This window comes from Saimiri boliviensis, chromosome 21 (genome assembly GCF_048565385.1).
Source record: "Saimiri boliviensis isolate mSaiBol1 chromosome 21, mSaiBol1.pri, whole genome shotgun sequence".
Classification (NCBI taxonomy): Eukaryota; Metazoa; Chordata; class Mammalia; order Primates; family Cebidae; genus Saimiri; species Saimiri boliviensis.
The window spans coordinates 25,420,428-25,434,576 of NC_133469.1; the positions used below are offsets into that span (position 1 = coordinate 25,420,428).

Consider the following 14,149-nt stretch of genomic DNA (forward strand, 5'->3'; position numbering starts at 1 on the left):
GGAAGGAGCTGGGAGTGTTAAGTACAAACCATCAAGGCTCAAGAGAAAAGGAGAAGGCTTCACAGAATCAAAAGTTCACAAGAAGCCAGGCATGGTGGCTCCCACCTGTAATCCCAGCATTTTGGGAGGCTGAGGCAGGAAGATGGCTTGCACCTAGAAGTCTGAGACCAGCCTGGGCAACATAGCAAGTCTCCATCTCCACGAAAAAATTTTAAAAATTAGCTGAGTGTGATGGCTCCTGCCTGTAGTCCCAGTACTCCGGAGGCTGAACTGAGAGAGGAAGGAGCCCAGGAGTTAGAGGCTGTAGTGAGCTATGATCACTGCACTGTAGCCTGGGCAACAGAGTGAGACCCTGTCTCTAAACTAATTAAACAAAATAGCAGGAAGAAGAAAAAAAGAAAGATCTAGAATGCAGAAAGAGAATGAATAAAGCCAGGCGCAGTGGCTCATGCCTATAATCCCAGTACTTTGGGAGGCCGCAGCAGGTGGATCACAAGGTCAAGAAATCAAGACCTGTAATCCCATCACTTTGGGAGGCCGAGGCGGGTGGATCACGAGGTCAAGAGATCAAGACCATCCTGGTCAACATGGTGAAACCCCGTCTCTACTAAAAATACAAAAATTAGCTGGGCATGGTGGTGCATGCCTGTAGTCCCAGCTACTCGGGAGGCTGAGGCAGGAGAATTGCTTGAACCCAGGAGACGGAGGTTGTGGTGAGCCGAGATCGTGCCATTGCACTCCAGCCTGGATAACAAGAGTGAAACTTCGTCTCAAAAAAAAGAAATCAAAACCATCTGGTCATCATGGTGAAACCCCATCTCTACTAAAAATACAAAAATTAGCTGGGCATGGTGGCACACCCCTGTAAGTCCCAGCTACTCAGGAGGCTGAGACAGAAGAATTGCTTGAACCCAGCAGCGGAGGTTGTGGTGAGCCGAGATCGTGCCATTGCATTTCAGCCTGAGCAACAAGAGTGAAACTCCGTTTCAAAAAAAAGAGAGAGAGAGAATGAGAAGACATATAACTGGGCCCAACCAAGAAAATTAAAAATCAACAATAATTACTCTCCAAATTGATTTTATGAAACCAATGCCAAACAGCAATATATAAACAAACAAATAAATCCTGATACAAATACTAAAATGCATGTAGAAATGTAAGCAAACAAGAGTGCCAAAGGATACTTGTACACTCAAGAGTCAAGTAGGGCTGGTTCTACACTGTTAAAGGAGATAGAGGCTGCTATATGCTGGGGGAGGGAAAAAACTAAGAGTGACTACTAATGCATACAGGGTTGCTTTTTGGTGTAACAAAAATGTTCTGGGATTTGACAGTGCTGCTGGTTCCAAAACTCTGTGAATATATACTGAGAAAACAACTAAATTACATACTTTTTTTTTTTTTTTTTTTTTTTGAGACGGAGTTTCGCTCTTGTTACCCAGGCTGGAGTGCAATGGTGCAATCTTGGCTCACCGCAACCTCCACCTCCTGGGTTCAGGTAATTGTCCTGCCTCAGCCTCCTGAGTAGCTGGGATTACAGGCACGCACCACCATGCCCAGCTACTTTTTTGTATTTTTAGTAGAGACGGGGTTTCACCATGTTGACCAGGTTGGTCTCAATCTCTCGACCTTGTGATCCACCCGCCTCAGCCTCCCAAAGTGCTGGGATTACAGGCTTGAGCCACCGCGCCCGGCCTAAATTACATACTTTTTAAAGGTTGAGTTTTTCTTTTTTCTAGTAGGTAAATTATGTCTCAAAAAAACAAAGGAAACTGAGGATGGTGGCTCATGCCTGCAATCCTAGTACTTTGGGAGGCTAAGGCGAGTGGATCACTTGAGATCAGGAGTTCAAGACCAGCCTGGCCAACATGGTGAAACCTTGTCTCTACTAAAAAAAAAAAATACACACACACACACACACACACACACACACAGAGAGAGAGAGAGAGAGAGAGAGAGAGAGAGAGAGAGAGAGAGAGAGAGAGAGAGAAGCTGGGTATGGTGGCAGGCACCTGTAATCCCAGCTACTTGGAGGCTGAGGCAGGAGAACTGATTGAATCCAGGAGGTGGAAGTTGCAGTGAGTTGAGATCACACCATTGCACTCCAGCCTGGGCAACAAGACCGAAACTCTGTATCAATTTTTTTAAAAAAGGAAAACAGGCCGGGCGCTGTGGCTCAAGCCTGTAATCCCAGCACTTTGGGAGGCCGAGGCGGGTGGATCACAAGGTCGAGAGATCGAAACAAACCTGGTCAACATAGTGAAACCCTGTCTCTACTAAAAATACAAAAAATTAGCTGGACATGGTGGCGCGTGCCTATAATCCCAGCTACTCTGGAGGCTGAGGCAGGAGGATTGCCTGAACCCAGGAGGCGGAGGTTGCGGTGAGCCGAGATCACGCTATTGCACTCCAGCCTGGATAACAAGAGCGAAACTCCGTCTCAAAAAAAATAAATAAATAAAAAATAAAAAAATAAAAAAGATAAAAAAGGAAAACATGGTCTCTTCAAAAAAAAAGAAAAAAAGAAAAAAGAAAAAAAATCCCTTCCTTTCTCAGATTATTTATTTCAGTAGCTAACACTTAAAAGAGAGATCCCGCCACTCTGGAGAGCTGACAGTAACCAAAACAGGGCATGAATCTGGAGTAGGGAAACAGATCAGCTATGGGAGGTGGGGTAAGGAAGAGGGGAGAAATGGCATCTTGATGATACTTTTTATCTTGGCCAACCCACTTCACCAGAGAAGAAAAGCTAATAAGCACTCAAGACAGAAGCCCTACTTAAGAATTTAAAAGTAGGCCGGGCGCGGTGGCTCAAGCCTGTAATCCCAGCACTTTGGGAGGCCGAGGCGGGTGGATCACAAGGTCAAGAGATCGAGACCATCCTGGTCAACATGGTGAAACCCCGTATCTACTAAAAATACAAAAAATTAGCTGGGCATGGTAGCGCGTGCCTGTAATCCCAGCTACTCAGGAGGCTGAGGCAGGAGAATTGCCTGAACCCAGGAGGCGGAGGTTGCGGTGAGCCGAGATCGCGCCATTGCACTCCAGCCTGGGTAACAAGAGCGAAACTCCGTCTCAAAAAAAAAAAAAAAAAAAAAGAATTTAAAAGTATACAGGCTAGGTGTGGTAGCTTGTACCTGTAATCCCAGTACTTTGGGAGGCCAAGGTAAGCAGATCACCTGAGGTCGTGGCTCAAGCTTGTAATCCCAGCACTTTGGGAGGCCGAGGCAGGTGGATCACGAGGTCGAGAGATCGAGACCATCCTGGTCAACATGGTGAAACCCCGTCTCTACTAAAAATACAAAAAATTAGCTGGGCATGGTAGCGCGTGCCTGTAATCCCAGCTACTCAGGAGGCTGAGGCAGGAGAATTGCCTGAACCCAGGAGGCGGAGGTTGTGGTGAGCCAAGATCGCACCATTGCACTCCAGCCTGGGTAACAAGAGTGAAACTCCGTCTCAAAAAAAAAAAAAAAAAAAAAAAAAAAAAGAGTTCAAAACCAGCCTGGCCAACACAGTAAAACCCTGTCTCCACTAAAAATACAAAAATTAGCGAGTTGTGGTGGTGCGTGCCTGCAGTCCCAGCTACTCAGGAGGCTGAGGCAGGAGAATCACCTGAACCCAGGAGGCACAGGGTACACTGAGCCGAGATCATGCCACTGCACTCCAGCCTGGGCAACAGAGCGAGACTCCGTCTAAACAAACAAAAAAACAGAATTTGAAAGTATACATCTCGGATAAAAAAAATATTGTAGGGCTGGATGTGGATCCTTTGGGCCCAGAAGTTCAAGATCAGCTTGGGCAACATGGAGAAACCCAGCCGCTACAAAAAATACAAAAAAATTATATGGTATGCACCTGTGGTCCCAGTTACTTGGGAGGGTGAGGTGGTAGGATTACCTGAGCCCAGGAGGTCGAGGCTGCAGTGAGCCGTGATCACGTCATTGCACTCCAGCCTGGGCAACAAAGTGAGGCTGTCTCTAAAAAGTTAAAAACAAAAATAAATTAAAAATAGAATGAAGGCCGGGTGTAGAAGCTCATGCCTGTAATCCCATCACTTTGGAAAGCCAAAGTGGGAGGATTGCTTGAGTCCAGGAGGTCGAGACCAGCCTGGGCAAGAGAGTGAGACCCGTCTCTTTAAAATAAAATAAAAATTTATAAATTTGAAAAACTGAAGCAATATAAATGCCCAACAAATGAGGAACAGTTATATAAATAACCTATTTTTAATGAAATCTATCATTATGTTGATGTTACATGTTGGAGTCAGATACATAAAAAGAGAAAAAAAAAATAGGACACAACAGTATGAGATAATCATCAAGTAGGTTTAAAAAACAAAATAATCCTTGCTGAGAACAGGTTCTGCAGAGCAAAGGGAGCTTTAGCCTGAAGTGGGAGGGAGAAAGTAAAACAGTGGGCAGGGCCCTGGAGGAAAGAAGGATGGTAGTGCTTCAAAGGGAAGTAGAGGTTTTGGCTTTGTTTTATTTTTAGGACAGGAGAGTCATCAGTCCCTAGGAATTTGGATGAGATCATCCAGAGATTGTATGGAACACAGAGGGCACAAGAACTAAGAACAAAGAGTCAAAGACTTGGGAAAACCAGAGGTGTCTCAGCAAAGTAGTAGACGTAACTTTTTAATAAGGAAATGGCTTATAACACCAAGTGCTCCTGAAAAAATCAGAATCTTTTGCTTTTCTGGAAAGAATGGCAAAAAAGGGGGGGAAACAATCTGATTGGTGAGGAAGGCCCTCAGGAAAAAGCAACCAGTCCAGAAAGATCAAAATCAAGAAAGACTGTAGAGGGTGTGCACAGCATCAGTTGAAGAGTGCAAGAGTGGGGGTAGGGGGCGAAGTATGGCTGTTGTGAGCAGAAGAGGTGGGCACAGAAAGCAGAGTGAGCAGGATGAACTATTCCAGAGAGAACCTGGCTATGAAGGGGAGAGAACAAATGGCACTTATCTTGCAGACTCTGGAGCAGTGCCTAGGAAATTCAGGACTATATTAATTAAAAAATACTGGATAGAGTATCAAAAACTGATGTTTTCAATAAGTGACTTGCAGCAAAAGTCTTGTTTTTATTAATTTTAAAAATCTTCCATGGGAGATTGGAGAGATGCTGGTCAAAGCATACAGCATTAAAATAACTGGCTGGGTACAGTGGCTCATGCCTGTAATCCCAGCACTTTGGGAAGCCGAGGCAGGTGGATCACCTGAGGCTAGAGTTTGAGATCGGTCTGGCAAACATGATGAAACCCCATCTCCACTGAAAATACAAATACTAGCTGAGCATGGTGATGGGTGCCTGTAATCCCAACTACTCGGGAGGCTGATGCAGGAGAATCACTTGACTCCATGAGGTGGAGGTTGCTGTGTCAAGATCGTGCCATTGCACTCCAGCCTGGGCAATGACAGCAAAATTCCATGTCAAAAATAAATAACTAATAATAATAATAGGCCAGGCATGGTGGCTCATGCCTGTAATCCTAGCACTTTGAGGCCAAGGTAGGAGGAGGACTGCTTGAGCCAAGGGGTTTGAGACCTGCCTGAGCAACATGGCAAGACCCTGTCTCTACAAAAAATGAAAAATTAACCAGGTGTGGTGGTACATGCCTGTGATCCCAGCTACTTGAAAGGCAAAGGCAAGGACTGCTTGAGCTCAGGAGTTTGAGGCTGCAATGAGCCATGCCATGATAACACCACTGCACTGCAGCGTGGATGACAGAGTGAGACCCTGTCTCAAATAAAAACTCAGTAATAAAAGGATCAATACTTCAATTTATGTTTAAATGGTTAAACACAGAATTATCACATGACCCAGCAAATGAAAACCAGGACCACAGAGAAACTTGCACACATATTCATAGCAACATTATTCATAATAATCAAAAGGTGGTATATCCAAACAATGGAATATTATTCAGCCATAAAAACAGGATGAAGTACTGATAAATGCTACAACAAAGATGAACCCTGAAACATTATGCTAAGTGAAAGCCACATGTGATACCATTTCTATGAAATGTCCAGACAGGCAAATCTACCCAGAAAGAAAGCAGATCAGTAGTTAACACTGAGAAAGAGGGGGAGAGAGAGAGCAAATAGCTAAAAGGTACACGGTTGGTTTTTCTTTTTTTTTTTTTAGACAGGGTCTCGCTTTGTTGGCCAGGCTAGAGTCCTGGGCTCAAGCAATTCTCCTCCCTCAGCCTCCTGAATAGCTGGGACTTCAGGGCGATGCCACAATTCCTGGCTAACTTTAAAATTTTTTGTAGAAAAAGGTTTCGTTATTTTATCCAAGCTGGTCTCAAAACTCCTAAGCTCAAGCATATGATACTCCTGCCTCTGCCTACGAAAGTGCTGAAATTACAGGTGTGAGCCACTGTATCTAGCCAAAAGGTAAGGCTGAGCTCTCCCGTCGAGGGGAGACTGCAGTGGTCGCCAGGTAGCACTCTGGGGATCACTGTATCTCAAGCCCATCAAGTTTGTACTTCTGATATGTCTGATAACTTACTTGAGTTACATCATTTAATAGGTCTGCCAATCCTTGGAGATCTAGTCAGAATGCCTGCATGTATATTTTTAAAATTTAGATGTATACACACTTATATTGAAGATTAAAGATTCAAAACCCAGGCCGGGCGCGGTGGCTCAAGCCTGTAATCCCAGCACTTTGTGAGGCCGAGGCGGGTGGATCACAAGGTCGAGAGATCGAGACCATCCTGGTCAAAATGGTGAAACCCTGTCTCTACTAAAAATACAAAACATTAGCTGGGCATGGTGGCACGTGCCTGTAATCCCAGCTACTCAGGAGGCTGAGGCAGGAGAATTGCTTGAACCCAGGAGGCAGAGGTTGCGGTGAGCCAAGATCGTGCCACTGCACTCCAGCCTGAGTAACAAGAGCGAAACTCCGTCTCAAAAGAAAAAAAAAAAAAAAAGATTCAAAACCCAAAGAATTACTAGGATATTTTTAAAGAACAGGTGAGATTTATTAGGAACAGACATAGTGATCAAATGGTTATAGAAGACAGAAACACAACATTAAGCTCCAGTGTACTTATCCCCTTTATAATGTTAATACTTATCATACGGTATGTTAATATTACCTACCCTTACATTGTAGCAATAGGCTTATCTTTTAACATGGCTTTGCTACAACCAACAGGGTGATATCCACTCTACGTAGTCCACATTCGGTTTCCAACCATCCCATTAAAATCCCTTCTGTTTTAGTCTGTTTTGTGTTGCTATAACAGAATACCACAGACTGGGTAATTTATAAGAAAAGAAATGTATTTCTTAGATAGTTCTGTAAGCTGTGAAATCCAACGTCAAGGAGCCTGCATCTAGCAGAGGCCTTCTTGCTGCCTCATCCCATGACAAAAGGGCAAGCAAAGGCAGAAGCCTAAGAGACAGGGTAGAGCCCAACTCAATTTTACAACAACCTGTTCTGTGATAATGACCTTAATCGATTCATGAGGGCAGAACCCCCATGGAGTTCTTACCAGTCCCGCCTCTCAGTCAGGCCAGGCACAGTGGCTCACACCTGTAATCCCAGCACTTTGGGAGGCCAAGGCCAGCAGATCACAGTGTCAGGAGATGGAGACCATCCTGGCCAACATGGTGAAACCCCATCTCTAAGCTAAAAACATAAAACTTAGCTGGGCGTGGTGGCACGTGCCTGTAATCCCAACTACTCAGGAGGCTGAGGCAGAAGAATCGCTTGAACCAGAGAGTCGAAGATTGCAGTGAGCCAAGATTGCACCACTGCACTCCAGCCTGGAGACAGAGCAAGACCCTGTCTCCAAAAAAAAAAAAAAAAAACAGTCCCAGCTTTTTTTTTTTTTTTTTTTTTTTTTTTGGAGACAGATTCTTGCTCTGTCGCCCAGGCTAGAGTGCAGTGGCGTAATCTCAGCTCACTGCAACCTCTGCCTCCTGGGTTTAAGTGATTCTTCCGCCTCAGCCTCCCGAGTAGATGGGACTACAGGTGCGCACCACCACAACTGGTTAATTTTTTTTGTATTTTTAGTGGAGACGGGGTTTCGTCATGGCCAGGATAGTCTCAATCTCTTGACCTTGTGATCTGCCCGCCTCAGCCTCCCAAAGTGCTGAGATTACAGGTGTGAGCCACCACGCTCGGCACAGTCCCACCTTTTAATACTGTCACAATGGCAATAAAATTTCAGCAAGAGTTTTGGAGGGGACATTTAACTTTTAAACAGAAACCCTAGGTCTGTTTAAGAGTTTTTAAAAGCTGGCCAGGTGTGGTGGCTCACACTTGTAATCTCAGCACTCTGGGAGGCAGAGGCAGGCATATCACAAGGGTCAGGAGTTCAAGACCAGCCTGGCCAACATGGTGAAACCCCGTCTCTACAAAAAATACAAAAATTAGCTGGGCATGGTGGTGATGCCTGTAATCCGAGCTACTTGGGAGGCTGAGGCAGGAGAATCGCTTGAGGCTGGAAGGCGGAGCTTGCAGTGAGCCAAGACCTCTAGCCTGGGTGATAAGAGCAAGACTCTGTCTCAAAAATCAAAAAAATGGCCGGGCGCGGTGGCTCAAGCCTGTAATCCCAGCACTTTGGGAGGCCGAGGCGGGTGGATCAAGAGGTCAAGAGATTGAGACCATCCTGGTCAACAATGGTGAAACCCCGTCTCTACTAAAAAAATACAAAAAATTAGCTGGGCGTGGTGGCACATTCCTGTAATCCCAGCTACTCAGGAGGCTGAGGCAGGAGAATTGCCTGAACCCAAGAGGCAGAGGTTGCGGTGAGCCGAGATGGCGCCATTGCACTCCAGCCTGCGTAACAAGAGCGAAACTCCGTGTCACCAAAAAAAAAAAAAAAAAAAAAAAAAAAATTAAAAGAACACATACTGCATAATTCCCTTTATATGAAATGCAAAATCAGACCAATTAATACACATGTTAGAAGCCACAATAACGGCTACCCTGGTAGGTGAGGAGTGGGTAGTGACCAAAAGGAAGTGAAGGCAAGCTTATGAATGCCAATAGTATTCTTTTTGTTTTTTTGAAACAGGGTTTCGCTCTGTTGCCTAGGCTGGAGTGCAGTGGTGAAATCACAGCTCACTATAGCCTCAAACTCCTGGAGGGTCTCAAGCGATCCTCCTGCCTCAATATTCCAAAATTATCTTTTTCTTCAGCTGCAGGTCTTTCATACAAACTTTGAATACCACAAAACAATTTGGTAGTTTCATCTAGTGCATTAAGAACATTAAAAAAAGAAAAAACCCAACTTCTTATCAACTCCAAGAACAAAGAGAAGAACGTTTTCTATGAGAAAATCTCTGAGACTAGGAAACAAAGTACCTCTCCATCCCCCACAGATAAATGAAGTTGGGCCTTCCTCTACCCTCTCAGTATATAACGATGATCCTTTGGGCACTACCCTCTCCCTCTCTTCTATTAAGTAGTACTGGAGAACTTGAGGGCAATGCCTGCCTTTCCCACACTTAGGGAGGCTATAAAGCACTGTCATCTAAGAGGTTCACTGCTACTAATGGGCAGTGGCTGAAGCACCCACCACAAGACTGAGGAAAATGGAGATTATTCCAGATGCACCTATGGGATGATTATCAGTATTTATGACGTCTAGTCTTAACAATAATTGGGAAATTCATCATGTGGACTTAAAATTCCATTGAAAACGTAGGGGAAGCCTGGGCACAGTGGCTCATGTCTGTAATCCCAGCACTTTGGGAGACTGAGGTGGAAGGATCACTTAAACTCAGGAGCTTGAAACCAGCCTGGGCAACACATCTCACAAAAAATTAAAATTACCCAGGCATGGTGGCGCACACCTGTGGTCACAGCTACGCGGGTGGCTGAGATGGAAGGATGGCCATAGGCCTAGCAGGCTGAGGCTGCAGTGAGCCATGATTGTGCCACTGCACTCCAGCCTGGGCCAAAAAAAAAAAAGGGGGGGAATAAAAATAAAATATTCTTTAACTTTCAATGTTTAATGTCATTAATTCATTAATGGTAATACATGTGACCACTTAAGATGCACATAATTTTAACATTTTCTATGAAAAACAGGTACACTTGGAAAACCACATGCATAGACTTCTAAGTTGTGCGATCTCTACTGTACTGTATTATCAAAGGCTAAGTTGTAAGATCTCTACCGTATTTATCAAATAAGGTAAGGGCTCTATCTTATTTTTATCTCAGAAAGTACTTAACACGCTATTTACTGAAAAGAGTCACTATCACTTTAGCTGGCAATCATCCACTGCTGACCCACGGTACAGCAAACACACAAGGCACAAGACCCATCAAAATAATCTCTCCACATCCACCGATAGGATGGCTACTCTTACCAAAAAAAAAAGGAGCCGGCACGGTGGCTCAAGCCTGTAATCCCAGCACTTTGGGAGGCTGAGGCGGGTGGATCACGAGGTCGAGAGATCGAGACCATCCTGGTCAACATGGTGAAACCCCGTCTCTACTAAAAATACAAAAAATTAGCTGGGCATCATGGCACATGCCTGTAATCCCAGCTACTCAGGAGGCTGAGGCAGGAGAATTGCCTCAACCCAGGAGGCAGAGGTTGCAGTGAGCCAAGATCCTGCCATTGCACTCCAGGCTGGGTAACAAGAGCAAAACTCCGTCTCAAAAAAAAAAAAGGAAGAAAATAAAAAGTGTTGGTGAGGTTGTGGAGAAACTAAAACCCTTTTTGGTGGGAATGTAAAAAGGTGCAGCCACTTTGGAAACAGTATGGGAGACTGAGGTGCAAGGATAACTTGAGCTCAGGAGTTTTTGGTTCCTCAAAATTAAACAAAGAATTACTGTATGATCCAGTAATGCCTTTCTGTGTTCCTACCCAAGAGAAACAGGGTCCCAAAGAGACAGCTGTACACTTATATTCGTAGCAGCATTATTCACAATAGCCAAGAGGCAAAAGCAACTCAAGTGTTCATCAACAGATGAATGGTGTGTATATTTACAATGGACTATTGTTCCACCTTAAAAAGGAAACTGTGACACATGCTACAACATGGATGAACCTTAAGGATATTATGGTAAGTGAAATAAGCCAATCATAAAAAGACAAATATTGTATGATTGCACTTATATGAGGTACCTAGAGTAGTCAGAGAGTAGTCATCGAGAAAGAAAGAATGGTGGTTGCCAGGGACTAGGGAGAAGGGGAAATGGAGAGTTGTTATTTAACGGGTATAGAGTTTCAGCTTTGTATGATGTAAAGAGCTCTGGAACCTGGTTGCACAATGTGAATCTATTTAACGCTATCGAATGATACCCCTAAAAATAGTTAAGATGGTAAATTTTATATATATATATATATATATATATATCCTACCATAATTTTTTTAAGCCTCCATTAAGTTATCTATGCACATAGGTGTCCAGCCTATATCCCAGAGTCATTCACTCCAATGCTTTCTTTTCTTTTTTTTTTTTTTTTGAGACGGAGTTTCGCTCTTGTTACCCAGGCTGGAGTGCAATGGCACGATCTCGGCTCACCACAACCTCCGCCTCCTGGGCTCAGGCAATTCTCCTGCCTCAGCCTCCTAAGTAGCTGGGATTACAGGCATGCACCACCACGCCCAGCTAGTTTTTTGTATTTTTAGTAGAGACGGGGTTTCACCATGTTGACCAGGATGGTCTCGATCTCTTGACCTCGTGATCCACCCGCCTCGGCCTCCCAAAGTGCTGGGATTACAGGCTTGAGCCACCGCGCCCGGCCCAATGCTTTATTTTCTACCCTATCCTGAGGTGTATAAAAATTGCTCTTAGGATTACACAGTGATTTAGTTAATGTAGTCATTTCAATACTCAAAAGACATGATCCCTGTTTCACCAGAGTAAAACGAAATTCTGAGAAGTTATAGGATATGCTCCAAGTTACCCAGTCATTAGTGCCAAACCTCAATTTTCAAATGCAGTTACTAATTTGATAAATGAGACATATTACCTGCTGTTCTTAAAAAGGCTTATAGTTTAGTGAGGAACTTACTCCTTTCTTCATTCATATATTCGAGTAATATAGGTAAATGAACAGAGAAGTGAAGAGAAGATGAAGACTATTACGGGGATGGCACAGTCAGCCAGCCTTACTTCTGTTACACATTTGGCGAAACAGACCTAGACATGAATCCGCCTGATTCAACAAATATTTACTGAGTACCTACTACACGTGGTATGTATACAAGGTGCTGTGGATACAGCAGAGAACAAAGTCCCTGCTCTCAACGAACGAGGCCGGTCTTTTTATTCATCTTTAGGTATTTTTTTGTTTGTTTTTTTTTGAGACAGAGTTTCACTCTTGTTGCCCAGGCTGGAGTGCAATGGCACGATCTTGACTCACTGCAATCTCTGCCTCCAGGGTTCAAGCGATTCTCCTGCCACCTCCCGAGTAGCTGGGATTATAGGCATGTGCCACCACGTCCCACTAATTTTGTATTTTTAATAGAGATAGGGTACCTCTTACCTTACCGTAACCTAAGGCCACCTGGCATAAAATCCCTTGCACACATTCAGATTGGCATGCTTTTACAGTGACCTCTGTTCCTACGGCATCCTTTCTTCTCTTGAGTTGAGGGTGAAGAGCTCCTCTTTCTTTCCCATCTGTGATCTCACAATATGTACAACTGCACCAGAGACAATGGAGGCTCAATATAGGCAAGAGGAGTGCTCCTAATTCCTTCTATGGGGCCTTCCTCCAGTGAGTATCTCTTCTAACACTGTCAATCATATCCAACAGAAAAAGAGATCTCTCCATTGGTACAAAAAGCTCCCTCTTTGAGGAAGACACGGTCGCAGTTGTTGCGGATCATGGATCCACACGCTCCTGCTCCTGACTTAGCCTCTTGCCAAGGAACAAACTGGTCAGGAAGCCGCGCAGCAGCCATGGCTTTTAAGGATACCGGAAAAACACCCGTGGAGCCAGAGGTGGCAGTTCACCAAATTTGAATCACTCTAACGAGCCACAAGGTAAAATCCCTAGAGAAAGTGTGTGCTGACTTGATCAGAGGAGCAAAAGAAAAGAATCTCAAAGTGAAAGGACCAGTTTGAATGCCTACCAAGTCTCTGAGAATCACTACAAGAAAAACTCCTTGTGATGAAGGTTCTAAGACATGGGATTGTTTCCAGATGAGAATCCACAAGCGACTCATTGACTTGCAAAGTCCTGAGATTGTTAAGCACATTACTTCCATCAGCACTGAACCAGCAGTTGAGGTTGAAGTCACCACTGCAGATGCTTCAGTCAATTATTTTAATAAACTGATTATCAGTTGTTAAAAAACAAAAAACAAAAAAAAACCCTACAGCTCCTAAGACTGACTCTCACTGCTAAACTTCTCAAATAAAAATTCTCCACTTTAGTTCTAATTACCACTCAAATGCTGTTAGACCTTTAGACCTGTGGCAGGTTACTACGCCTGCCTAGATCTGTTTATCCATCTGCATACAGAGAAATAATTGTGCCTTATCTATCCTACAGAAATGTGAAGAGGTTTGATGTGACAGCAGTGAAAGCAATTTAAGAAGTACAAAGTGCTGTATAAAAGAAGACATTTTCATAATTATTCTGCTTTCACATGCTATCTATATTCCAAAGATATCAAAGTACCTACCCAAGTACAGATTAACTCTTGTACATGTAAGCAAAGGTGCAAGTCTGTCTCACCTTCCATATAAATAGTCTCTCTCTACTCCCACCAAACACACCTCCATTTTCTTTTTCCTTATTTCAATTTCATCTGGAACTGGCAGACTTTAGGGCTACTGTGGCATCTGGGGCCCTTTTGAATGGAATCAAAGAAGCCACAGCAATGAAGGGGGGCCTGAAAGAGAAACCCAGGCTTTCAAGAAGCCCACCAGAGCAGAAGAGCATCCAACTACAGCTCCAAATGTATGACAAACACAGAGTATCTACAGAGGCTACTACTGATCAGACGTAGGGAGCTGACGTAATGACGCTACAGGCCAGGATCACATCTTACTAATCTTGTATTCTTCTTCCCCATAATATAGTATCTGTTTTCATGTTGTGATAGCCACTGAACATTCGCTGAATTAATCCTCATAAACAACTTCCTGGACATCTACTAGAAAATTAGATTTCTTAGACATGCCTGGAAATCTAATTTTCTCTCACCTTTGGAAATTCCAA

At 43.9% G+C, this 14,149-nt stretch overlaps 1 protein-coding gene and 1 pseudogene across 2 annotated transcripts in view; one reads left to right on the plus strand and one right to left on the minus strand.

The window, feature by feature from the left end:
• MAPK1 (mitogen-activated protein kinase 1) overlaps nucleotides 1-14,149 on the minus strand; it is a 105,658-nt gene that overhangs the window by 72,316 nt on the left and 19,193 nt on the right. The window lies entirely within an intron of this gene.
• LOC120361027 (small ribosomal subunit protein uS10-like) lies at nucleotides 12,868-13,275 on the plus strand (annotated as a pseudogene).